We start from the raw sequence: 27,816 nt of genomic DNA, 5'->3' as shown, positions 1-27,816 counted from the left end.
AAATCTTCGTCCGCGAAGCCAAGCCAAAGAATTGCACAGCACGGAAACAGGGCCTTGCATGTCAATTTGTCCATCTGGGCTTGTTGCATATCCCTCCATTCCTATGCATTTTTTCTGTGCAAATGCCTTGAAAATGCTGTAATTGCACCTGCCTCAACCATTTCCTCTGGCATCTCATTCACATACCCATCACCCTCTGAAAAGTTGCTCCTCCGTTCCTCTAATTTTTTTTTCATTCACCTTAAGTCTCTAGTTTTAGGATATAACGGAGGCAGGGTTAAGAATTTCAGATGATATGAATGTCAGATGGGTAAATTAGAGAGAAATTTAGCATACTTTTCTCTCCTGCAAGGTAATGGATGAGGTGATGCAATATTAAAAATGTTTTATTTTACAAAACTAAAAAGTAATACAATATTATTTGTCGTAAAATCAGCGCTGCTCATTGGCCACTTTCTATTTTGGCGGGCATTCAAATTTATTCTCTTTGTGAAAAAATCTGGTTTGCAAATTTAACTCATTATAAACATAGCAGCAAAAGAATCTACAGGAAACAGGGAAAAAGAACATTTATTCAGCAAATACAGCATTTTTACAGTATGCAGAGCAACACAAAGTAACACAGCAAAAATTACATTCGTAATCTTCAATCAAATGGAAAAAAAATTATTTTACAAATCCAGTAAAGTGACTCATATTCCCCATTTAATACCACCAAGAAGCGAAAGTTCATGGCAACCATAATTCTTCTCTTCTTCCTCACTGCATTGATTCAAACCAACCAAACAGATTCTAGGTTTAAAATTATATGCAAAAGTAAAATGAAATTAATTTGTTGGTTTCCACTCTTTTTAAACTTCTAGTGGCCCTATGGTGACCAATACAAAATAAAAGAACATTGTATTAGCTGAAGCACACAATTGCAACTAAATTTTCTCCACAGGAAAAGCGGTAGCCATATTATTTACCATTAGCTCATGTCATGTGATGGAAAATGACAAAATATTCCAGAATATTCGATCATTGTGTGAATTTAAAGATTGTGGAGTACCTTTGTATAGAATGATAAAATATTACTTCTCAAGTTGTAACATTCATTACTCATGGCTGAATCAGGTTTAAAACTAACAAGAACATAGCACAAATTGGCACTGATGTACATAATGATCGCACAACAATGCTCAGAACTAGGTTTAAAATTTATCTTAAATTAATGCTTAAAAAAAATCTAATAAAGTGATAGAGGACTAAGTACAATGTGAACTTAATAAAATCTAAAACATTTTCTAAATTCAATATTGTTAGGAAATAACGCCATTTGTTCAATGCTCTTTTTTTTAAATAATATTGAGTACTGGCAACATAGAGTTGTTTAAACCCAAAGATGTTTGGTTCACGTACAGAGAATTGCAAAGAATAGCAACAATGTGCAAATGACTTAAATGCTAATATGCTGCATAGAAGTTCAAATCCCATCTTGGCATCAATGGAAAATAAATTGAATCAATGATTAAGTTATAATGGCTACAAACGTTTATTAAACAGTCCCGGAGCTCATTAGAGTCACAGAGTCATGCAACATGGAAACAGACCATTTAGCCTATTGAATAGGAGTTGACTATCTATTTACTGAATCAAATGGAAGAAAATATGCCATTCAATAAAATGATATTAAAGCAGAAAAATTAAACCAAACACACCAACCAACATCAATCTAGGCAGTAAATTTATACACAATAAAGTCACTCTTTGCCCTGCCAACCATGTTCAGCTCCCAAACAACCAGCGACTGATTCCCAAACTGGGAGCCATTCTACAAATCAATCAAACTGGTAATAGTTGTCAGAATGAATCAGCAGTGGATAGGGAGCAAACCATTTCCTGGGCCTCATCATCACCAAAACACAGATGCGCTTTTCTACAACAGCGCTGAAAGAAGCTAACAAAGCTATCTTCACATTGAGGATTCCCTGCGTTGTGTAGTGTTACAATGGGATTTCCTCAGAACAAATGTGGCAGCTCAGAACTGGGCATCAATGAGTCACGTTGAACAATCAACAGCAAAACACAGATGACATGAGTAACCGTGGTGTGACCCTCACTCGTCTTACAATCAACTCTGGTTTCATGAAGGACACATAAGGGAGCAGCAGCATCAGGGATTGCAGAAACAATTTGCCAATCTAGTGAAGTTGCAACAGGCATGCTGTACAGCAAAAAAACAAAAGTGCACCAGATAGAGCTAAACGATGGCAATAACAACGCCTTACAATGACACTCTCTCTCGACATTTTACCAAGGTCCCTACTATTCAGCCAGATTGATTTGCTTTACATACCAAGATATGGCTGATTGCACTGGATAGACAAAAAGTCATGGAACCACACAACTTGCCATCTGCGATTATGAGCATTTGCACTCCCAGAAATTGACACACGTCTGGTCAAACTATGCCAATACAGTTACACCAATGACATTTACCACTACAGTTTGGAGAAGTTTCAAGGTTTATCCTGTTCACTTAAAGCTAATTACTACTCTAGCTATTTGCAAATATCAACAAGATTACCAAAAGTATTGCTGACAATGTTATCCAGTACAACATGCTCTCCAATAGCAGGCTCACTCATGTCCCGTTTGGGTTTCAGACAATTCTAACTTTTCAAAATGCACTTGTCACAATATACTTAACACAGTAGGATAGGCCCTTCTGTAAATAGTGTAACATATTGGCTTTCACAGTGATATAGATTCAAGATTCCTTTATTGTCATGTAATAGTACAGGACATGCAACATTACACAAAATTACAAATAAAGTTGAAGAGCACATTTCAGAGCATCGAGTTACAATGAAAAAAGATCAATTTGTACAAGGCATAATAGCACAGTTGTGGGGTTCATTCAGGAATCTGATGGCTGCAGGGAAGAAATTGTCTTTAAGCCTGTTGGAGTCTGCATTCACTCTTGAGACTTATCCCAGATGACAGGAAGAAGTGTGTTGCACTGGGATGCAATGGGTCCTTAATATGTTGGCTGCCTTTCCGAGGCAATGGGTGATGTATCTTGCATGATAGTCTGAGCAGCAGTCACTACCTTCTGCAGCCTCTGATGTTGAGCAGAACATTTCCATACCATGCTGTGATGCATACACCAAGTATATTTTCAATGTTGCATTTGTAGAAGATGTGAGACATGCTGAACTTCCTTAATTTTCAAAGAAAGTTGAGGTGTTGCTGTGCTTTCTTGACTAACACATCAATGTGCTTGTCCCAGGTCAGGTCATTGGAGATGTTTATTCCAAAAGACTTAAAGCTATCTACTCTTTCCACTTCAACACTATTGATATGGCTAAGGGTGACATCTCTGCCCCTCTCCTGATGTCCATTATTATTTCCCAACAAGATGATCATTGACTTCGGGAAAGGGACAGAGCACACACACCATGGTCACATCAATGAGGTAGGTTGTCATCTTGGAAAGAGATGGCGTTGGAACAGTATTACGCTGTATCATCATGGGTATTATGGGAGTCCACAAGTAATGAGAAATCAAAGTATTGTATATAGGAATTGGAATGTTACGGTGAAGTTATACAATGCATTGGTGAGGCCGATTTTGGAGCACTGTGTGCAGTTTTAGTCACCAACTACAAGAAAGATGTTAATAAGATTGAAAGTGCAGAGCAGATTTAAAAGAATGTTGCTTGAACTTGAGGAACTGAGTTACAGAGGTTAAAGTTTTCCTTGGAGCAGAGAAGAATGCGGAGAAATTTGGTAGAGGTATATAGAATTGAGGCATATGGATAGAGTAAATGCAAGCAGGTCTTTTCCACTGATATTTGGTAAGACAAAAACAAGTAGACATGGGTGAAATGAGAAATGATTAGGGGGAACCTTTTCACACAGAGGTGGTGAGAGTGTGGAACGGACTGCCAGCTCAAGTAGAAAATGAGGGCTCAATTTTGACATTGAAAAAAATGACTATAGGTATGTGGATGGGAGAAGTATGGAGGGTTATTTTCAGGGTACAAGTCAATAGGACTAGGCAGTTTGGCATGGACTAGATAAAGCTGAAGGGCCTGCTTCTGTGGATGAACAATGAAATAGAGAACCTGCTGAAAGCCAGATCACAGCATTCAGAACACGACACATGAAGCAGGCATGACCAAAAGAAAAGCCATGTCCTGGGCGAAGTGGAGATTTTGCACAAGAATGGAAACAATGAAAGACATCCAACAGTTGTGGCAAGGGCTAAATGACACAATATGCTAAAAAACCAAATCCTGTGCAATAGGAGACAGTAGAGCAACACTCCCAGAGGAGCTCAATGCTCGATTTGACCACCAGAACAAGGTGAAACCACTGTTCATCCCCACATCCTTTGATGTGAATCCAAGGAAAGCATCTTGTACAGATGAAGTACCAAGGACTGAAAACCTGTACTGCCTAACTGGCCGATATATTTACAGACATCTTCAACATCTCACTATGACAGGGTGAGAATCCATTTGTTTCAAACAGGCCTCAAGAAGAGTGTGGTAAATGACTGCTGCCAAAATGACCAGTGGCACTCACAGCCACAATGACAGTGTTTTGAAAAGCAGGTGCTGAAGTACATCAGTTCCTGCCTGAGCAGTGACATGGATCTATTCCAATTTGCAGCAACAGGTCTATGGCACATGCCATCAACACTGGAACACCTAGACAGCAAAGATGCATACATCAGGATGCTCTACAATTATTAAAGTTCAGCATTCAAAGCCATCATCCCCTCAAAAATAATCAGCCAACTTCAAGACCTGGGCCTCAATACCCCATTGCACAACTGGATCCTGGATTTCCTCAAGACAACATCAGTGAGGATTGGTAAGAACATTGCCTCCAAAATCTCCATCAGTACCAGAGCATCACGTGGCTACGTTCTTGGCCTCCTGCAATAATACCTTTACACATGACTGTACGGCTCAGTACAACAACCCCATTTACAAATTTGCAGATGATACCACAGTATAGTGGGCTGTACAAAAAAGGGGCAGTCAGCCAGCTTACATGAGGAAGATTGAAAATAGCTGAATGGTGCACCAACAATCTCTCACTGAACGTCACCAAGATGCTGATTGTAGACTTTAAGAAAGGAAAACCAGAGGTGCAGGGCCCAGTAATCGTTAGGCCTTTTTCATAGTAAAAAAAAATGTAAAGTCTGATATTCTCTGCCTTTACATCGTTTAACTTACCTTGTTGAAAGCTCCAAGGGCGGATTCAGGAGGCGAACTTCAATCCGCCTAGGGGTAGTCTCAGAGATAGAACGACTCTCCACCATGAAGGCAGTGCCACTGAAAGCGGCTGCGAATGGGTGAGCTGATGGCATCACGATGATGTCATCAGTCCATGACCCAGGAGCAGGTTTTTAAAATTTTGTATGCTGTTATATAGCTAATTACGTTCTACAGAAGATCTACCTGAACCCCAAGATCTCCAACAGCGCTTTTACCTGCTCTTCAGTCACAATTTCAGGTATAGGCTGCTTTCTCTCTCAGTGTGTATGGATGACGTCATGGCAATGGGCGGTGCTACTGCACCACTCACCCCGCCTCCTTCAGCTCTGGATGCTGCTCAATAAGAGAGCAACACTGGATCAGCCTTATAGGCCTTCTCCATAAAAAGGTAAATTCAACTTTTTTTCTTTTCGTTGAACTGCCTTCAAGGTAGTGTTGCACCATAAAAAGACTCATTGAGGAATCAGAGGTGGAGAGCATGATCAAATTTAAATTCCTGTAGGTCACTATCTCAGAGGATCTTTCCTGGACACATCATACCATTGACATCATGAAAAAAAAAGTACATCAGTACCTCTACTGGAGTACACTAGAAAGCGTGCTGACCAGCTATATCAAAGCCTGGTATGGGGATACTGTTACTGTTACCCTTTTAATTTTTGTTTGGGACTAAAGGGACTTTGTTAGCACTAACAAAAGAATAGTAATGGAAAATTCACCAGACAATGATAAATTTTATCAACAACATAACATTTCTTACTTAACCCCATTATGCACAAATGGCGTGTGTGTCTGTGGTGTGTGTGTGTGTGTGTGTGTGTGTGTGTGTCTGTGTTAGGTCTGCTTTGTTCATGAATGAGTGAGACAAACACCAGACTGAGTCGAAATCAGGGTTCTTTGTTCTTTATTACCGGATTGTAACACTTGCAACTAACCATGTTAGTCGGAGAATGCATTCTGCCGTTATCAGCAAAATGGTGATTTTTTATACCCTTGGATATGTGCTTAGAACATCATCATATCATTACTTGTCCAATGACTAAAACTGTTGCTATCCTTTCCCTGCTAGCTTCCTGCCTCTCAATCCATCAATGTCTCTCTTATCTTGTAAGTACAAGGATGCATTCACATCTTGTTACAGCCCTGCACATTCCCATCTCATGATGTTTTACCTAACAGGAGTACAAGGACACCTCCCCTTCTTGTTACAGCCCTGTACAGGGTAACTCCTTACACATTCCCATCTCATGATGTTTTACCTTACAGTCTGTGTGTGTGTGTGAGATATTCTTTAAATAGAAGTGACCATCTCCTGATTCACCAATGTTCCTCCTGTGAAAAGGAGAATACAATTCCTGTCTTCTTTTTACTAAAGATTTTTGAATCTGTTTTCCACATGAAGAATCTGGCCTTTTATCAAAGAGAGAGCAAATATGGCTATTTTCTTCCACAAAAAATTCACAAACCCAGACAAGGATTAAACGAAGTGGCCATACAAAAATGGACCCAATAGGATTCTGTCCTCTTTTCCAAAGAGACAGCAAAGTAGTCTTCCTTTTTTCAAAAACCACTTATTCTGTGTTCCCCTTTTCCCAGGAGTAACACACAAAGGCACCTATTCTGGTTACTATAATTCAACCCTGTCTTTCACAAGGTTCCAACCTCCTGTGTGTCACAGGGTTTTGACTTCTGTACTCTCCCAAACTGAACTAATCTAAAAAATATCTGAATTTGATAATGTATTTCCAGCCCATTTCTCATGTCACATTTCTGTCTTTGAAGCTCATAAGGTCTTTTGACACGAATATGCTAAAAACATTTAAGTCCACTTATGTCTCTGAGAAGTCTGCTTTCCTCAGAACTAAAATGGCCCTGCATTTATACAGGTGCTTCTGAACTACATCTATTGTTCCCAGTATCTCAAGGCCATCATCAATCCTTTTCAACTTCTTGACTCCAACTTCAAATCAGCATCCATTTTCATCTCAAACTGGCTTCTGTCTTCTATCTCAAAGAAACATGAGTGTTTAAAATGCTAATACATTGTCTTTGTGCCCCTGTAACCACCCAAACTAATTTATTAAACCATATCTAGATAAAATATAGTTTTAACTTAAAACAAAAAATTCATATTAACACAGATCCATTACAGTACCAATACCTCTCAGCAGAAATCCCTGCAAAACGTAATAGACGCAGCCCAGTACATCACAGGCAAAACTCTCCCCACCATCAAGAACATCTACATGGTGGCAGCAATTATCAAGGGTCCACACCACCAGAGGCAGGCTCTGTTCTTTTGCTGCCATTGGGAAGGTGGTACAGGTGCCACGAACTCAAGCCCCCAGGTTCAGAAATAGTTGCTATCCCTCAACTATCGCACTCAGAGACTCATTTAAGCACCCTTACTTTCCTCATTATTTACTACCAAATATTTATGTAATTCCAGTTTATTTACAGTTCTTTGTCTATATTTCTGTCATGTACATATTTCTTCTCGAGTAGAGTTTACAGTTACTGATAAGTAGAAATTCTGACTGGCCTGCAGGAAAAAGAATCTCAGGGTTAAATGTTGCCATTTATTTACTCTGACTATAAATAAAAATCTTGAACTATGCTTCGACACATTCTCGAGAAGCACCAGAGCCAAGTGTTATTATGGAGGAGAATGTTATGGCCTGTCTTCACTTACTGCAATCTGCTGGACAAGAAATCATGCATCCAGTTACAAAGGTTGTGGTGGATGGGGGAGGGCAGGTACTGACCAAGTGGTGCTGAAGCTTAGATCCAAGATCTTTCCTTTTCTTTGCCTGTCCCAGAAATATACTTCAACAGAAAAGTCTGTAGATGCTGGTGTTGTAGTACAATACACAAAACGTATTAAAAAAAATTACATATGGAAAGGGGTCACTGGACCCCTAGACCTAGGACAGCCAGCAATCAGTGACCAAACCGGTCCTGGTAAGACTCATGATTAACTGGGAACGGGAGACAATTCTTGGAGCAGCATAAGTCTAAGCAAAATAATGGCCTACCTGAGATTGACCATGAAAAAGTGCTATTCTTTTATGCTTTTAGTCCTACTTTGAATAATGAATGAAAGGAAGGAGAATGACAATGTAAAGAGACAATTGCGTTCCAAAAACTTGAAAGATTCGATTATTTTCCCCGCGACTCCAAGGGTCAAGTAGCAGAAGGTAATTGGCAAATTTTCAAGACCAAGAGCGAGGTGGAAGACTTCCTGCGAGGTTTATGAAAAGGTTACCAAGGAAGAAAACTGAAGAATCCTTACAAGGGGACCAAGTAAAAATTGCATCATTTTTAAAAACCATCTCGTATTGATTGCTGAAAAGTAAATTTTATTGAAACGTTCCAGGAGAGCTCAACAAAGAGTGAAAACTTGGGAAAAGTAGGAGCAGGGCGGAAACTCTGGTCTAAAGGAGAGAATGACACCCAAAGAGGAAAGATGGCGCTAACGGGAGGAATTCTTCTTCCTCCAAGGATTCCACGGGCTTTCTGTTTACATCACCGTCAGGGCAGGGACATTGTAGGTGTTTTTTAAAGGGGAAATATCACTATTATTTAAACAATGGGAAAGGTTTTATTGATAAATATTTCTTTAAAAACCGATATGGATAAAACACTAAAATTTATTAGTCTTAATGTTAATGGGATAAATGAGAAGGTGAAAAGGAAGCACCTAAAAAAAATTAAAGGAAGATATAGACTTTCTACAAGAAACACATCTTAATAAATTGGAACATGCTAAATTAAAAAGAGATTGGGTGGGACAAGTAACATCATCTTCATTTGGATCAAAACCAAAAGGAGTAGCTATTTTAATTAATAAAAATATACCAATAATAATAGAAGAGACATTGACTGACCAAGCTAGATGATTTGTAATGGCACATTGTAAAATTTATGCAGAATCATGGACTTTTACGAATATCCATGTTCCAAATTATGATGATGAAGCCTTTATGAAGGATATCTTTTTTAAAAACAGCAGAAGGAAGACAAAATATACTGGCCAGAGATTTCAACTTCTGCCTAGTTCCAATACTGGATAAATCAGTTAGAAAAGAAACAAGCTCAAAAGCTGCAAAAACAACACCATCATTTATGAAGGATTTAAATTTGAGTGATATATGGAGGCAGCTTAACCCCGTAGAGACTATTTGCTCTACTCAAGGTTAGGATTCACACACAAGGAATGATTTGTTTTTAAATGTCTGCCCAGTTAAAAAGTAGAGTGATAAAAATGGAATATTTGGTGAAACTTTTATCAGATCATTCACCATTAACTTTAACTATCCTAATAATGGAAAAACAAGAAAGTGCGTATCGATGGTGTCTCAATGCCACACAGTTGAAAAGGAAAGACTTTTGTGAGTTTAAGAAACAGATAGAATTATTTTGTGAAACTAATTTTCCTTCTACTGATAATAGCTTTTTTTTTTAATATGGGATAAGCTTAAAGCTTATCTAAGAGGACAAATTATTTCTTATACAAAATGTCTTGAGAGAATATGCTGCAGAGTTGGATAGGTTAGAGAAAGACATAACAAAATTGGAAAAAGAATAACAGAAAACAGGGTTACAGGAAAAGAATAGATTATTAGAGAAGAAAAACTGAAATATAACACATTACAAATGGATAGAACGGAAAAAACTACATTAAAAACCCAAAATATTACGAATTAGGAGAATGGGTACATAAAGTTTTATCTTGGCAGATAAAGGCAGAGGAGTCATCTAGAATGATAAATCCAATAAAAACAGAGGCCGATATTATAACACAATCAAAAGCAATAAATAATATTTTAGACAATATATGAAACTATACAAATCAGAATTATTAGGAGGTGAAAATAAAATGGATGAATTTTTAACAAATGTTGAACTTCCAAAATTAGAAGATAGAGAATGAGTTGATTTAGATGCACCTTTCACAAGAGAAGAAATTAACAAAGCTTTAGGTACTTTACAAGCTAACAAATCTCTGGAAAGGATGGGTTTCCTCCCAAGTTCTATAGACAAATTAAAGATTTATTGATGCCTCTTATGATGGATGTATTGGACTGGGGGGTGGAGATCCAGACCCTCCCAAAATTTTTCTTAACTGCTATAATTACAGTGCTACCAAAGAAGAGACTCGTTAAAACTTTATCATAAGAGACCTACATCAAATACGGAATGCTGATCATAAAATATTGACAAAGGCACTAAGTAATAGATTGGGACAATATCTACCAAAATTAATACATACAGACCAAGTGGGATTTGTCAAAGGAAGTCATTCTTCAAATAGTCTGGGTAGATTATTCAATATAATACATATGGCAAAATCAAAGTTAAATCCAAGAATAAATGTCTCCCTAGATGCAGAAATAGCATTTGATCGATTAGAATGGTCTTTCTTATTTAAAACATTGGAAGAATTTGGTATAGGTACAAAATTTATAAATTGGATAAGAACTCTTTATCATAAACCACAAGCCAAAATTATAACTAATTATCAGATGTTACTGTTTTTTTTTCCTTGAGTAAATCAAATAAACAGGAGTGTCCTCGGTCCCCAGCACTTTTTATCCGAGCTATTGAGCCACTGGCAGAGATTATAGGGAAAGATCCCTATAATCCCTTCAGGACTTCAAAGTTGGAGAGGAAGACATAAAATTAGCTTATTTGCTGATGATGTTCTATTATATATGTTTGACCCGACTGAATCCTTTAAAATTACAAATAATATTATAAAAATATGGAAGAGTATAAGGCTAGAAAATAAATATGGACAAGTGTGAGATAATGCCATTGAAGAATTTTGATTAAGAAAGATATCAAAAACGTAGTAGATGTAAATGGAAGACTGGTGGAATCAAATATTTAAGAATAATGACAAATAATAATTGATAAAACTTATATAAATTTAATTACACTCCTCTTTTAGAAAAATTTGAGAAAGATTTACGGAAATGGAAAGACCTGCCAATGACAATTACTTGAGTGGAAAGAATAAATTGTATTAAAATGAATGTGATGCTAAGATTACAGTATCTTTTTCAATCATTACCTATTGCACTATCAAAAAATTCTTTGTTATTAAATAATTACATTTAAGGCAATTCCTATTGAATAAAAAAGTGCCAAGAATTTCATTGGAAAAGCTAACATGGGACTATAAAATGAGAGGACTTAGACTTCTGGATTTTAAGAAGCACTATTTATCATCTTAAGCAAGATTTTTATCATTCTTCTTTGAAGAAGACAGTCCTTCTTGGATACAAATGGGATTGAATTCAATAAAAGAGGAGAAAGCAAAGGACTTTAAGGAATGTTAAGTTAATAACAAAAAAGATGGATAACCCTATATTAATACATATCATTAGAATATTGCAAGAAATAAATGAGTGTGTTGAAATAAAAATAGATATATCATTAAGAACATTATGTAAAAATGTGTTGCTGCCGATGAACCTGGGTAACAAAATATTGAATTCATTGTATGATAAAGAATAAGATATGTCGATGATTGTTATGTGGAGGGATCTCATGTCTTCTGAACAATTAAGAAATAAATACAGAGTAGCTAATAGGACTTTTTTTTGTTTTCTCCAGCTAAGATCGTTCCTAAGAGAAAGATGGCGGCCAGCTTTGGTCCCACTTGAAATTAGTGAAATGGAATGAACAATTTGGCTGGGGAATACACCTAAATTTACAACAAAGATGTCCTATGCTCTCCAGAGTGAAAGTGCAAAACCAGGTTTGCAGAGATCGAGAGAGAGATGAGAGTCGGATCTAGGTGTTGCAATAATGGAAAGATGTTGCTCTGATTGGTGTTTGGATAGCATGACATCAATTATAAATGCAAGATATTGATTAGTGCAATATAATTTCCTACACCAATTATATCTCACACTACAAGTGTTGCATAAATCCAAATCTTAAATATTGGAGATGTGTTTCAGGTATGGGACAGAAATAGGAAATTTTTACATGCTACATGGTCATGTGTGAAGGTGAGACCTTTCTGGCAGGATTACTGAAAATATGCTGCTGAAGATCCAGCTGCGCTGGGTGGGTCACGTCTCCAGAATGGAGGACCATCGCCTTCCCAAGATCGTGTTATATGGCGAGCTCTCCACTGGCCACCGTGACAGAGGTGCACCAAAGAAAAGGTACAAGGACTGCCTAAAGAAATCTCTTGGTGCCTGCCACATTGACCACCGCCAGTGGGCTGATATCGCCTCAAACCGTGCATCTTGGCGCCTCACAGTTCGGCGGGCAGCAACCTCCTTTGAAGAAGACCGCAGAGCCCACCTCACTGACAAAAGGCAAAGGAGGAAAAACCCAACACCCAACCCCAACCAACCAATTTTCCCCTGCAACCGTGTCTGCCTGTCCCGCATCGGACTTGTCAGCCACAAACGAGCCTGCAGCTGACGTGGACATTTACCCCCTCCATAAATCTTCGTCCGCGAAGCCAAGCCAAAGAGAAAGAAGAAGAATAAGAATAACAGTGGTGGCTTCACAGATGACCTAGAGCTTCTGGGCAACTTCATTGAAATAACCAATAAACTAACTAAATTCCAAATTTTATTTGTTAAAATAGGCTTAGCTGTGGCTAAGAAATGTATTGCAATTACTTGGAAATCTGACTCCCCTCCACAGATAGCATGATGGACTGCTGAGATGAATAATTGTATATCTATGGAAAAAATTACATACAACTTAAAGAATAAATATGACATATTTATCAAGATTTGGCAGCCATATTTGAATCATATAGGGGCCCAATTATAACTACAATAATAAAAAGGACAATAAAGGACAGTGACTTCCCCATAGAGAATTTTTATGGTCAACATAAATGAGAGCCCGGACAGTGTGAGTGGATCTATATTGTGAAGGGGGGCGGTGGGGGGGGGAGGGTTGTTTTGTTTGCTTTTTTGTAAGAGAAAGTTTAACATTTTTTTCACACACACTTTGATATTGGAGAGTTTGCCATGGTCTATGACCTCTTGTGTTTCTCCCATTTCTCCTTCCTCTCTTCCCCCACCTTTTTATTCAAAAGACTGCCTGCTTTTTGCTCATACCTCGACAAAGGGCTCAGGCCCAAAACTTTGTTTACACTCAACTTCCTACAGATGCTGCATGACCTGCTAAGTTTCTCCAGAACATTTATGACTTGCAGCAAAAAATACAAATTGTAAAAAATAAAGATGGGCATTTGGGCTGTGACATGGAAAACGAAGTCAGTAAGCTTCAATAGCAAGTTAAGGCCATTTCCCAAATCTGCAACGCACAGATTTATTTCTTGCACAATATAATGTAAGTAAAACCTTTTCTTCATGAGATCAAATTTACTGCTGCTTCACACAAATTGTCTAAAAGACACCTTTTAAAGGTTTCAATTGACTAGCTACATGCAACTGATGCAACTATAAAATATACAACTAGAGTTTGCAGCACAAAAATATTGTAGACAGCTAAATATTGCATGGATAACAAAATTGTAAAAAAACATGATTGAGTTGGTAAACACCTATACATTTGACAAATGTCCTGCCATAAGCAAAATTCTTTTACAAAAGCATCTTTTGTTAAATATTGTTCACTTTAACATCTATAATTTCTACCTGTAACTGTTCACATGAAATGTCATCTAATGTAGGACAAAAGTACTGTATTGATTAAAAGCTAATCTTAGTAAAATGAAAGAATACATCTCAACCACTGAAGACTATAATTCACAATGTCTGGTTATTAACTTCTAAAAGGATAATTCCATCTGGACTTTTAATTTCTAAACATACTTCAAACTAGACTTATTTAGGAGCATTACACTTTGAAATACAGTACTTACAATTGGTGTATCCATCAGTGTTAAATGCTAACATTAGCTTAACTTTAATGAAGGACAATTGATGTCACTCTCTACAGTTCCTATCTATTGCCTTATTTGGATAGGTTTATTAACAAAGCTTGGGTGCTTGACAAAGAAGAATGCCACACTTCCTCTCAGAGTGCCGCATCATGCACCACTACGCCTGAATGTGGGTGATACTTCCGGATAGTTTTTCAATTTCTCTTTGCTAATCCTGTTGCAATATTTGAATGGAAATTGATTTTAAATAGTAAATGATTTATATTCTAATAACAACACCACTGCTAAAGTATGGTATACTTATCTTAGAAGCATAACCATCAGTTGTGAAAGGTTTTTTGTGTCCCTCTAAAAAAATGCATGATATTTTATGCTACTCAAGTCTACCAAAAATCCAATCTGCCAGCAGCACACAACATGCAAACAATATTTTAACCATTGAGCCCTCATGTCTGCCCATGTCTTCTTAATGCTTTCAATATTCCACAATCATAATAAAACTCATCAATTCCAATTTTCTCAAAATATTATGTAGAATTAATTCAACCAAAAATTATTGAAGTAACATTCAGCTCACTTTATAATTCAACAATGGTATGTTTTCTTAAAGATTACATATTTTCTTTCTACAACCAAATGTTTTGAGCACTCACTATAGGGCATCTCTTGTGAAAGAACAATCTTTTGCAATCTTTCAATAAACAATGCTAATGAATCATCATTTCTGGGACTGAATGGTTCATTCAGTAATCCTGCCAGAAAGGTCCCACCTTCACACATGACCATGCAGCATGTAAAAAGTTCCTAATTACATCATAGTGTAATTTCTCTCAAAACGGTCAACCAGTTTACCTATCTCAGCTGCACCATTTCATCAGATGCAAGGATCGACAATGAGATAGACAACAGACTCGCCAAGGCAAATAGCGCTTTTGGAAGACTACACAAAAGAGTCTGGAAAAACAACCAACTGAAAAACCTCACAAAGATAAGCGTATACAGAGCCGTTGTCATACCCACACTCCTGTTCGGCTCCGAGTCATGGGTCCTCTACCGGCACCACCTACGGCTCCTAGAACGCTTCCACCAGCATTGTCTCCGCTCCATCCTCAACATCCATTGGAGCGCTTACACCCCTAACGTCGAAGTACTCGAGATGGCAGAGGTCGACAGCATCGAGTCCACGCTGCTGAAGATCCAGCTGCGCTGGATGGGTCACGTCTCCAGAATGGAGGACCATCGCCTTCCCAAGATCGTGTTATATGGCGAGCTCTCCACTGGCCACCGTGACAGAGGTGCACCAAAGAAAAGGTACAAGGACTGCCTAAAGAAATCTCTTGGTGCCTGCCACATTGACCACCGCCAGTGGGCTGATATCGCCTCAAACCGTGCATCTTGGCGCCTCACAGTTTGGCGGGCAGCAACCTCCTTTGAAGAAGACCGCAGAGCCCACCTCACTGACAAAAGGCAAAGGAGGAAAAACCCAACACCCAACCCCAACCAACCAATTTTCCCTTGCAACCGCTGCAATCGTGTCTGCCTGTCCCGCATCGGACTTGTCAGCCACAAACGAGCCTGCAGCTGACGTGGACTTTTTACCCCCTCCATAAATCTTCGTCCGCGAAGCCAAGCCAAAGATACATGAATAGTTAAAATAAAATACTCATTCACAAAACCCATTCCTATCTCTCACACATCACTACACACTGACCTTAACAGTCTTCCAAATCAAGCAACGGAACATTAGCAGCACAGGGACAAGCTATTTCTGTTTCAGTGGATGATAACGCAATGGCTATTCTACTTGGGAAGTAGTGCAGCAGTTCAACTGACAGAAAGTTATTTTCAAGCTGGTAAATCTTTCTAAAAAGCCAACTAAATTTGCTGGTGTGGTTTCGTGAAGAGAGTTTATCATTCATTGTGCCACCCTTGGCAAAGCTGAGAAGAAACTTATATTCATCAAGCTTCACATGCCTGAAGAGGAGTCATGTGATGGGGTAGTGGCCGGTCGGGAAAACCAGCCCTCTCCAGGAAAATAGGAAAAAAAAGTTAGGAAAAGGCAAAGCATAACAAAAATAAAATATAAGAAATAGAAGATAAAGATACAGAGAAGAGAAAGAAGATGGCTCCCAAGAAGGAGAAAGTAAAAGCAACTGGAAAAAAAGTAGAAAATTCACCGGAGAAGATGGAAGAAGGCCTTACCTGTACAAAGGAACAGGACGCTGTGGTGGTGAGGAGCGCCCGACCCTCGAGGTCAGTACCTGCCCTGCAGAGTTGTGATCCACCAGCCGGTGCACTACAAAAATGGCTATCGGAGCCAAACAAAAGTGCACAACTGCACAATCAAAGGAGAAAGAGGACACAGGTGGGAGGGGGGCTCAGCCGAGGAGCGGGCTGTCATAGAGCGAACAGCTGAGGGACGCCCGACACCAGGGTGTTGAGCTGGAGGACAAGGAAGCCAGCAGAAGGAACGATGAAACAGATGAGGGAGATAGACGGAAGGAAGACCGACAAGAAGATCAATGTCAGGAAGCACAACAGACGAACAGCCAGGAGGGGAGGACCAGCAACAAAAGGACCGACAAAGAGATACAAGCAGCTCATCAGGAAAAACAGAAGAAACACAGAAACAAAGAAGAGAAGAAGACACAAACACAGATACAGACAGAGAAGAGGAAGAAGACGACCAAGATCTTCACAGAGAAATAGAAGGTAAACTGATGGACAAAGAGAAATAAAAGGTAAAACTGATGAACAGAATATAGATAACGTCTTTTTTGAAGAACAAATTAGATCACTAAAAGAATGGTTATCATGAGAATTTAACGCAATTAAAAGGAAAATGAAAAGAACAGAAGATAAAATGCAAATGTTAGAACTGGTAATGACAGAAATAGGGAAAAGAGTAGAGAATGTGGAAGAGCAGGAAACAGCTATAGAAATGGAAGTAAATGACAAGAGAAAAATTGGAAGTGACAAAAAAATTAAAGAGACACAAGAGTTGTTATCTCAGAAAATTGATATGTTGAAAAATTATAGTAGGCGAAACAACATAAAAATAGTGGGCCTGAAGGAGAGTGAAGAAGGCACAGTCATGAAGGAATTTATAAAAGGATGGATCCCGAAGGTCCTGGGAACAACAGAAATGCAGGAAGAAATGGAAATAGAAAGGGCACACAGAGCATTAGCTCCGAAAACACAGACACATCAAAATCCAAGATCCATCTTAATAAAATTTTTGAGATACACAACAAGAGAAAATATACTGGAACGAGCAAGGAATAAAGTTAGAGAAGATAATAAACCATTGGAATACAAGGGTCAAAAAATATTTTTTTGCCCAGACACAAGTTTTGAACTCTGAAAGAGGAGAAAGGTGTTTAATACAGCGAAATCGATTTTATGGACAAAAGGTTACAAATTCATATTAAAACATCTAGCCGTGCTTAAAATATTTATACCCGGGGAGCAAAACAGACTGTTCTCAGAACCAGAGAAAGCGCAAGAATTCGCAGAACGTTTGCAGGACAGGAGAAGAGATGAAGAGATGTAACAAGAATGAAGAATCGTGATAAAGTATATATAAAGTTGCAAAAACAATGTACATGTAAAGAACTAAAGGGGGAAAAGAGAAGGGAAAGAAGGGAGTAAGGGGGGGGGAAGAGAGAGCTTTGTTATATGTGTCAAAAAAAATGTGTTTTCTGGAGAGGGCTGGATGGAGGGGGAATAACCGTCACCTCAAAATCAGTTGACACTGCGAACAAGATCACAGTCCAAATGAAAAGGGGAGTTGTGGTTGCCCGGCAAGGGATATGGGGCAACTCAGAGAGGGGGGGTGGGACTTTTGTGGTTAAGGTATTAGTGGATATGTTTTAAATGTGTTGTCATACATTAAGTGTAAGAAGAGAAAACTAAAAGATAAAAATGGGGAAAACAGGGATGGAGATGGCGTAGAGGTGGAAAAGAGATGTATGCAAGATATAAGATGGCCATGTTGAACTATATGACTATAAACATTAATGGAATACATAACCAAATTAAAAGGAAGAGGTTAATAAATTTATTGAAGAAGGAAAAAAGATATAGCATTTGTGCAGCAAATGCATCTAACTGAAGCAGAACATAACAAATTAAAGAGAGACTGGCTAGGACACGTAACGGGAGCATCCTATAATTCAAAAGCTAGAGGTGTAGCCATACAAGTTAACAAAAATGTACCAATCAAAATAGAGGAGGAAATAATAGATCCGTCAGGGAGGTATGCAATGATAAAGTGTCAGATATACTCAGAATTTTGGAATTTGCTCAATATATATGCGCCTAACGAGGAGGATCAAAAGTTTATGCAGGATATTTTTTTGAAGATTGCAGACACACAAGGAAATATATTAATAGGAGGGGATTTTAACCTTAATTTTGACCCAATGTTGGATAAATCTGCAAAAGATAAGTTAAAAGAATAAAGTAGCCAAATTAATGGTTAAATCAATGCAGGAAATGAAACATGGATATATGGAGGAGGCAACACCCAAGAGAGAAGGAATTTTCATATTATTTGAGTAGGCACAAAACTTACTCAAGGATTGATATGTTTTTGTTGTCAGCCCATATTCAAGAGAGTCAGGAAAACTGAGTATAAAGCTAGACTACTATCAGATCATTCACCCCTATTATTAGCAATAGAATTGGAGGACATCCCACCAAGAACATATAGATGGAGGTTAGACTCCATGCTACTTAAAAGACAGGAATTTAGGGAGTTTATTGAACGCCAACATATTTTGAAATAAACACAGGATCAGTGAAAGACAAATTTATATTATGGGACGCAATGAAAGCCTTCATTAGAGGGCAGATAATAAGTTATGTGACTAAGATGGAAAAGGATTACAATCGGGAAATAGAGCAGTTGGAAAGGGAGATAGTAAGTACAGAAAAGGAATTAGTAAAAAGGGATGATATAACGAAAAGGAGAGAATTGGCGGACAAAAAAATTAAATACAAAACATGACAAATGCACAAGGAGGAGAAAAACATAATGAAAACAAATCAAAAATATTACGAACTGGGAGAAAAAACACAAAATATTAGCCTGGCAACTTAAAACAGAACAAGCTAAAAGAGCGATTCTAGCATCAAGGAAAAAGGACAAACAAATTACAGATAATCCAACAGAGATGAATGAAAATTTTAAGGAATTTTATGAACAATTGTATCAAACTGAGAACAAGGGGAAAGATGATGAAATGGAGGAATTTTTAGCTAAAATTGAACTGCGGAAATTGCAAGAAGAGGAACAAAACAAACTAATAAAACCATTTGAAATAGAGGAAGTACAGGATATATTAAAAAAGCTGCCTAACAATAAATCACCAGGAGAGACTGGATTTCCAAATGAATTTTATAAAACATTTAAAGAGTTATTAATTCCTCCTCTCCTGGAAGAAATGAACCAGATAGAAACACAAAATTGCCAGATTCATGTTAGACAGTAATAATTACAGTAATACCAAAGACGGGGAAGGATCCATTAACACCAGCATCATGTAGGCCAATATCTCTACTTAACTCAGACTATAAGATAACAGTGAAATTATTAGCAAACAGATTGGCCGATTGTGTACCTAAAATAGTAAAACAAGATCAAACTGGATTTATTAAGAAAAGATGAACAGTGGACAATGTCTGCAAACTTATTAATCTAATACATGCAGTTCAAGGAAATAGGAAACCAACAGTGGTTGTTGACAGAGTAGAGTGGAATTACTTATTTAAAGTATTAGAGAAGTTCAATCTACCAGAAAAATATATAAATTGGATTGTATAATGGACCGTTGGCAAAGGTAACAGTAAATGGATATGTATAGAGTCACTTTAAATTAAGTAGGTCAACTAGACAGGGACGTCCCCCTCATTGTTCGCCTTAGCAATAGAACCTTTGGCAGAACTGATAAGAATAGAAAATAAAATAAAAGGGATAAAAATAAAGGAGTATAAAATCAGCTTATTTGCAGATGACATCATAGTATACCTAACAGAACCAGAGGTATCAGTAAAAGAATTACATAAGAAATTGAAGGAATATGGAGAAATATCAGGGTACAAGATTAATGCAAATAAAAGTGAAGTGATGTCAAAATGAGTAACACAGACTATACAGAATTTAAAAAAGAATCACCATTTAAATGGCAAGCACAAGCAATCCGATACCTAGGGATCAGGTTAGATAATAACTTAAGCCACTTGTACAAACTATATTATCAGACACTAATAAAGAAATTTCAGGAAGACTTAGAGCATTGTAAAGAATTACCGCTAACGTTGATAGGGAGGGTAAACTGCATTAAAATGAACGTGTTCCGAAGGATACAATTCTTATTTAAAACATTACCAATTCCCTTAACAGAAAAATTCTATAAGAAACTAAAGAGAATAATAAGGAAATTCTTGTGGAAAGGGAGGAATCCAAGGGTAGTGTTAGATAAATTAGCAGAGAGGTATAATCAAGGTGGTCTGCAGTTACCAAATTTTAGAAATTACTAAAGAGGTGCACAATTAAGGTATTTAGCAGATTTTTACCAGACAAGGGAAAAACCAAACTGGACTAAGATAGAACTTGATAAAATACTTTATAAGTGGGATGAAAAGCTGGTGCAATATAAAAACTCATCAGTACTGCAGCATTTACTTAATACATGGAAGAAGATCCACTTAGAAAGGAAAAAAAAACAATTATCAAATACTAAAATTACTATTGACGCAAAATCCTCTAATCCCTTTTACAATAGACAATCTTTCCTTTAGAGAATGGGAAAGAAAAGGAATCAAAAGAATAGAAAATTGTTTTTTGGGAAATAATTTATTAACATTTGAACAGTTGAAGTACAAATATGGAATAACTCATGGTATAATGTTTGCATGGTATAATGTTGGCCCCGATACGGGCAGGAGCAAGGGGGAGACGGCGGCCCCGGCCTCGGTCGAGTGAGGCAGGCGGAGGCCCCGGTCCGGGCAGGGAGTGGCAGGCGGCGGCCCCAGTCCAGGCACAGGGAGAGCAGCAGCGGCCCCGGCCCCGGTCCGGGCGAAGGGTAGACGGCGGCGGCCCCGATACGGGCAGGAGCAAGGGGGAGACGGCGGCCCCGGCCTCGGTCGAGTGAGGCAGGCGGAGGCCCCGGTCCGGGCAGGGAGTGGGAGGCGGCGGCCCCAGTCCAGGCACAGGGAGAGCAGCAGCGGCCCCGGCCCCGGTCCGGGCGAAGGGTAGACGGCGGCGGCCCCGATACGGGCAGGATCAAGGGGGAGACGGCGGCCCCGGCCTCGGTCGAGTGAGGCAGGCGGAGGCCCCGGTCCGGGCAGGGAGTGGGAGGCGGCGGCCCCAATCCAGGCACAGGGTGAACTGCGGCGGCCTCGCCCCGGTCCGGGCAGTATGGACCGACTTAGGAGGGGAGGCAGGCCCCTCCAGCCCGGGTAAGAATCCTGCATAGGAGAAGGCCACTCCGATATAAAACCTACGACCCAAGGACCTCGCTGCCACGTCCCAGCTTGCTCGGCCACGGCACACGAACCATGGGTGTAAAGGGTGGGACCAGTACTGCGCGCACTGCACTCCACCTAAAAGCTCCTTTGCGCAGGCCCGAGGACAGGTCCACGTCATCCCCCTCCACGTCCTCCCCCTCCACGTCCTCCCCCTCCACGTCCTCCCCCTCAAAAGATGCTCACAAACTCAAGCTAGCATGCTGGAACATCAGAACCATGCTAGACAAGGCTGACAGCCACCGACCTGAACGTCGGTCTGCCCTCATTGCACATGAACTCCTCAGACTTGACATCGACATAGCAGCTCTCAGTGAAGTCCGCCTGGCAGATGTAGGCAGCCTCCAAGAACGCGGCGCAGGCTACACACTCTACTGGTCTGGCAAGCCTTCAGATGAACGACGGCTATCTGGTGTAGGCTTCATGGTCAAGAGCTTCATTGCCTCCAAACTCGAAAACCTTCCGACAGGCCTCTCGGACCGAATCATGTCCATGCGACTCCCACTTCAAAACAAGCGTCACATCACCCTCATCAGTGTCTATGCTCCAACCCTCCAGGCGGAACCAGCAGAAAAGAACAAGTTCTACACCGACCTGCGCAACCTCATCCAACGTACCCCTACAGCCGACAAGGTTGTCATCCTGGGCGACTTCAACGCTCGTGTCGGCAAAGACTCAGAAACCTGGCCAGGAATCCTGGGCAAGCATGGCGTCGGCAAGTGCAACGACAATGGGCGCCTCCTGTTGGAGCTCTGCGCAGAACAGCGACTTGTCATTACAAACACCCTTTTTCAGCAGAGGGACAGCCTTAAGACCACCTGGATGCATCCCCGATCCAAACACTGGCACCTCCTGGACTACATCCTGGTGCGAGAAAGTGACAAACAAGATGTGCTCCACACCAGGGTCATGCCTAGCGCGGAAAGCCACACTGACCACCGGCTGGTTCGCTGCAAGCTCAACCTTCACTTCAAGCCAAAGCCCAGGAACAATAAAGCCCCCAGAAAGAGGTTCAATGTTGGAAAACTGCAGTCAGACGAAGCGAGAGGAAACTTCCAGGCAAACCTCAAAGCAAAGCTCGACGTTGCAACCCGCCTCACGGACCCGTCCCCTGAAACCCTCTGGGATCAGTTGAAGACTACCATACTGCAATCCACTGAAGAGGTACTGGGCTTCTCCTCCAGGAAAAACAAGGACTGGTTTGACGAAAACAGCCAGGAAATCCAGGAGCTGCTGGCAAAGAAGCGAGCTGCCCACCAGGCTCACCTTACAAAGCCGTCCTGTCCAGAGAAGAAACAAGCCTTCCGTCGCGCATGCAGCCATCTTCAGCGCAAACTCCGGGAGATCCAAAATGAGTGGTGGACTAGCCTCGCCAAACGAACACAGCTCAGCGCGGACATTGGCGACTTCAGGGGTTTCTACGAGGCTCTAAAGGCTGTGTACGGCCCCTCACCCCAAGTCCAAAGCCCGCTGCGCAGCTCAGACGGCAAAGTCCTCCTCAGCGACAAGATCTCCATCCTCAACCGATGGTCAGAACACTTCCAATCTCTTTTCAGTGCCAACCGCTCAGTCCAAGATTCCGCCCTGCTCCAGCTCCCTCAACAGCCCCTAAGGCTAGAGCTGGATGAGGTTCCCACCCTGGCTGAGACATATAAGGCAATCGAACAACTGAAAAGTGGCAAAGCAGCAGGTATGGATGGAATCCCCCCAGAAGTCTGGAAGGCTGGCGGCAAAACTCTGCATGCCAAACTGCATGAGTTTTTCAAGCTTTGTTGGGACCAAGGTAAACTGCCTCAGGATCTTCGTGATGCCACCATCATCACCCTGTACAAAAACAAAGGCGAGAAATCAGACTGCTCAAACTACAGGGGAATCACGTTGCTCTCCATTGCAGGCAAAATCTTCGCTAGGATTCTACTAAATAGAATAATACCTAGTGTCGCCGAGAATATTCTCCCAGAATCACAGTGCGGCTTTCGCGCAAACAGAGGAACCACTGACATGGTCTTTGCCCTCAGACAGCTCCAAGAAAAGTGCAGAGAACAAAACAAAGGACTCTACATCACCTTTGTTGACCTCACCAAAGCCTTCGACACCGTGAGCAGGAAAGGGCTTTGGCAAATACTAGAGCGCATCGGATGTCCCCCAAAGTTCCTCAACATGATTATCCAACTGCACGAAAACCAACAAGGTCGGGTCAGATACAGCAATGAGCTCTCTGAACCCTTCTCCATTAACAATGGCGTGAAGCAAGGCTGTGTTCTCGCACCAACCCTCTTTTCAATCTTCTTCAGCATGATGCTGAACCAAGCCATGAAAGACCCCAACAATGAAGACGCTGTTTACATCCGGTACCGCACGGATGACAGTCTCTTCAATCTGAGGCGCCTGCAAGCTCACACCAAGACAAAAGAGAAACTTGTCCGTGAACTACTCTTTGCAGATGATGCCGCTTTAGTTGCCCATTCAGAGCCAGCTCTTCAGCGCTTGACGTCCTGCTTTGCGGAAACTGCCAAAATGTTTGGCCTGGAAGTCAGCCTGAAGAAAACTGAGGTCCTCCATCAGCCAGCTCCCCACCATGACTACCAGCCCCCCCACATCTCCATCGGGCACACAAAACTCAAAACGGTCAACCAGTTTACCTATCTCGGCTGCACCATTTCATCAGATGCAAGGATCGACAATGAGATAGACAACAGACTCGCCAAGGCATATAGCGCCTTTGGAAGACTACACAAAAGAGTCTGGAAAAACAACCAACTGAAAAACCTCACAAAGATAAGCGTATACAGAGCCGTTGTCATACCCACACTCCTGTTCGGCTCCGAATCATGGGTCCTCTACCGGCACCACCTACGGCTCCTAGAACGCTTCCACCAGCGTTGTCTCCGCTCCATCCTCAACATCCATTGGAGCGCTTACACCCCTAACGTCGAAGTACTCGAGATGGCAGAGGTCGACAGCATCGAGTCCACGCTGCTGAAGATCCAGCTGCGCTGGATGGGTCACGTCTCCAGAATGGAGGACCATCGCCTTCCCAAGATCGTATTATATGGCGAGCTCTCCACTGGCCACCGTGACAGAGGTGCACCAAAGAAAAGGTACAAGGACTGCCTAAAGAAATCTCTTGGTGCCTGCCACATTGACCACCGCCAGTGGGCTGATAACGCCTCAAACCGTGCATCTTGGCGCCTCACAGTTTGGCGGGCAGCAACCTCCTTTGAAGAAGACCGCACCGCCCACCTCACTGACAAAAAGGCAAAGGAGGAAAAACCCAACACCCAACCCCAACCAACCAATTTTCCCTTGCAACCGCTGCAATCGTGTCTGCCTGTCCCGCATCGGACTTGTCAGCCACAAACGAGCCTGCAGCTGACGTGGACTTTTTACCCCCTCCATAAATCTTCGTCCGCGAAGCCAAGCCAAAGAATGTTTGCATATATATCAATTGAAAGCTTATTTAAAGGATAAATTGAGAAACAGCTTGAGATTACCTGAAGGAAGCAGCTTTGAAATACGTGATTACAGACACAATGATAATCAAAAGATTTATAACCAACATGTACATTAAGCTGCAAGATAAGGAAAACAAAATAAACTATAAACCTAAGCAGAAGTGGGAAAAGGATCTAAACATAAAGATAAAAAATGAAGTATGGGAAAAGTTATGTTCTGGAACTATGAAGAATACAATAAACACAAGGTTACGCTGGATACAGTATAATTGGTTACACAGGGTACATATTACTCCTCAAAAATTTAAAAAATGGGATTCAACATTATCAGATAGATGTTTTCGCTGTAAGAAAGAAATGGGAACAACACTATATGTAACTTGGGCATATATGAAAGTAAATACGTTTTGGGAAGAATTAAATCAGATATTAAATAAAATTACAAAAAATAACATACCAAAAAAACCAGAGATATTTCTTTTAAGTAACATAAGAAGTAGAGAATTAGACCTCAAATTGGATGAAGTACAAAAAAAATTCATTATGATAGCCTTAGCAATAGCAAAAAAATGTATAATGTCAACTTGGAAAATGGAAGAGAGCCTGAGAGTACAGCAATGGTACATGGAAATGAATAAATGTATTCCATTAGAAAAAATAACATATAATTTAAAAAATAAAGTCACAACAAATTTGGGAACCATACATGGAACATATCAGAGAGAGCTTGTCTACGACCTCCATTCCCTAAAATGAGAATGAAAATGATAAGACAAAATGACTAGATTCAGTGCGTAATAAATAGATGATGCATTTTTCTTGTTTATTTTCCTTTGTGTGAAGATATTGTTTTATGGTTTTATTGTATATGTTGAATATTTATGGGTTTTGGAGGGGGTTGGGCAGAGGGGAGGGAGGGAAAGGGGGGAAAAAAGGGGAGAAAAGACCACTGTGTAAATTTAATGAGAAACATTTGAACATATTTTGGTTGATATGGTTCATAGAGTGAAAAATAAAAAATGATTTTAAAAAAGCTTCACATTCCTCATGTCAACTCCAGAAAGAGCATAACACACAGAACCTCTCATGAAGTAAAATCAGAAAATACTGGATATATTGAGCAGGTCAGATAGCATGTGCAGAGAAAGAAATGTAAATGCAGTCAATATCATGGTGCATTAGACAAAAGTGCTGGAGAAACTCAGCAGGTCACACAACATTCATAGAAAGTAAAAGGTAACCAACGTTTTCAGCCTGAAACCTTAATCAGAAGATGCCTGAAGAAAAAGGTGGTGGAGTGGAGGGAAGGAGCTCAAGCTAACAGACAAGTAGTAATAGGTGGATACAGGTGAGTGGGTGGAAGAGAAAGAAGCTGATAATTGATGGGGAGAGAAGAGAGGGCAGAGGGCCAAGAAGCTCTCTAATGAATAATGAAAGTGAAGGGGGTGGGGAACTAGAAGAAACAAAACAGAAGCCACTTTCACACTTGTAAGTGGTCCCAGGAATTAACAGCCAATTGGCCTAGAAAGGGTCTAGTGTGGAATGAAAATTGCCTCAATGCCTGGCATGAGATTATGTCATAGGCTGCCTCAACTCCTAGTGTAATCCCTGGCATCTGCAGACACTGGTGTTGCAATCAGGCAAGTGTAGAAAAGATAATTGCATGCTAGGACAGAAATGACCCAAGTTTTTGCACAAATGCAAAAATGTGAAGGAAGAAAAGATTAAAGTGAAGGTATAAATTTTGCCATGGGAAAGTTACAATGGGGGGGGGGGGGGTGGGGGGAAGAGAGAGATAAAGTAAATAGCAATAAATAGCAATAGTGGACAATTTTTAAACAGCGTGAGAAAGTTGGTAGCGCTAGCACACAATTTATAAAGACCTTGCGAGAAAGTAATGGCGGACTTGACTTTCCAGAATGCCATGTGGCAGATAAAGGCCTCCATGAATGCAGCCGCACGTACAGCCCTTTCTCTGCTCCGTGGCATTCTGGGAGGGCAGGTCCGCCATTGCTTTTTCCTCCCATAATATTTATAAATTGTGCACAATAGCTCTACCGACCCACGCTGTATAAATTGTGCGCGATGGCACTACCAACTTTCCCATGCTGTATAAATTGTGCGCTACAGTGTTAACAACTTTCCCATGCTGTATAAATTGTGCATTATTGCTATTTATTACTAGCACTTTCCCAGGGTATTTTATCAAGTTTAATAAAGGTGGGAACAACAACAGGAACTGAAGGGCTCATACTGTGTTGTACATAAAGCTTAATTATGTTATAATTAGGCATGATTAATTTTGTTCAAATATAAGATCATATATACATTGATCAAGATTTAGGGAAGGTCCACCTTTGCCTGATGCGTCATGACATCACCAGTAGAAGGTAGAACAGTCCTAACCCCAGGGATGGCTCCTTACAAATGTGAACATATGCAGTGTCCCAGTTAAGAATGATCAAGTGTGAACAGCAAAAATGCCACTCCCTTCCTGGGACCCTGAACAGCTGATTTGTGGGTCACAACTGTAAAAGGGGATAATGAGGTAGGGAAGGAGAGAGACCATGGGAGCAGATTAATGGAAATTGGAGGTCATTAATTAATGCTGTCTGGTTGGAGACTGCTGAGATGGAATGCAAGGTGTTATTCTTCCAATTCGCGG

The 27,816-nt window shown here is 40.3% G+C and overlaps 1 protein-coding gene across 11 annotated transcripts in view; it reads right to left on the bottom strand.

Moving 5' to 3' along the window:
- Window positions 1-27,816, bottom strand: part of fam49bb (family with sequence similarity 49 member Bb) — a 212,746-nt gene that overhangs the window by 92,918 nt on the left and 92,012 nt on the right. The window contains exon 1 of one of the 11 annotated variants that reach the window (XM_069920520.1): window positions 14,146-14,168. The exons of the other annotated variants lie outside the window; for them this stretch is intronic. The gene's annotated coding sequence lies outside the window, so the exon portion shown is untranslated. Of the gene's footprint in view, window positions 1-14,145; window positions 14,169-27,816 lie in introns of those variants that run through there. 11 annotated transcript variants of the gene reach the window in all.

The sequence above is a fragment of the Narcine bancroftii genome, chromosome 2, assembly GCF_036971445.1.
Source record: "Narcine bancroftii isolate sNarBan1 chromosome 2, sNarBan1.hap1, whole genome shotgun sequence".
Classification (NCBI taxonomy): Eukaryota; Metazoa; Chordata; class Chondrichthyes; order Torpediniformes; family Narcinidae; genus Narcine; species Narcine bancroftii.
Note: the sequence above shows the minus strand (reverse complement) of the source record. Positions and strands in the feature narration are given on the sequence as shown.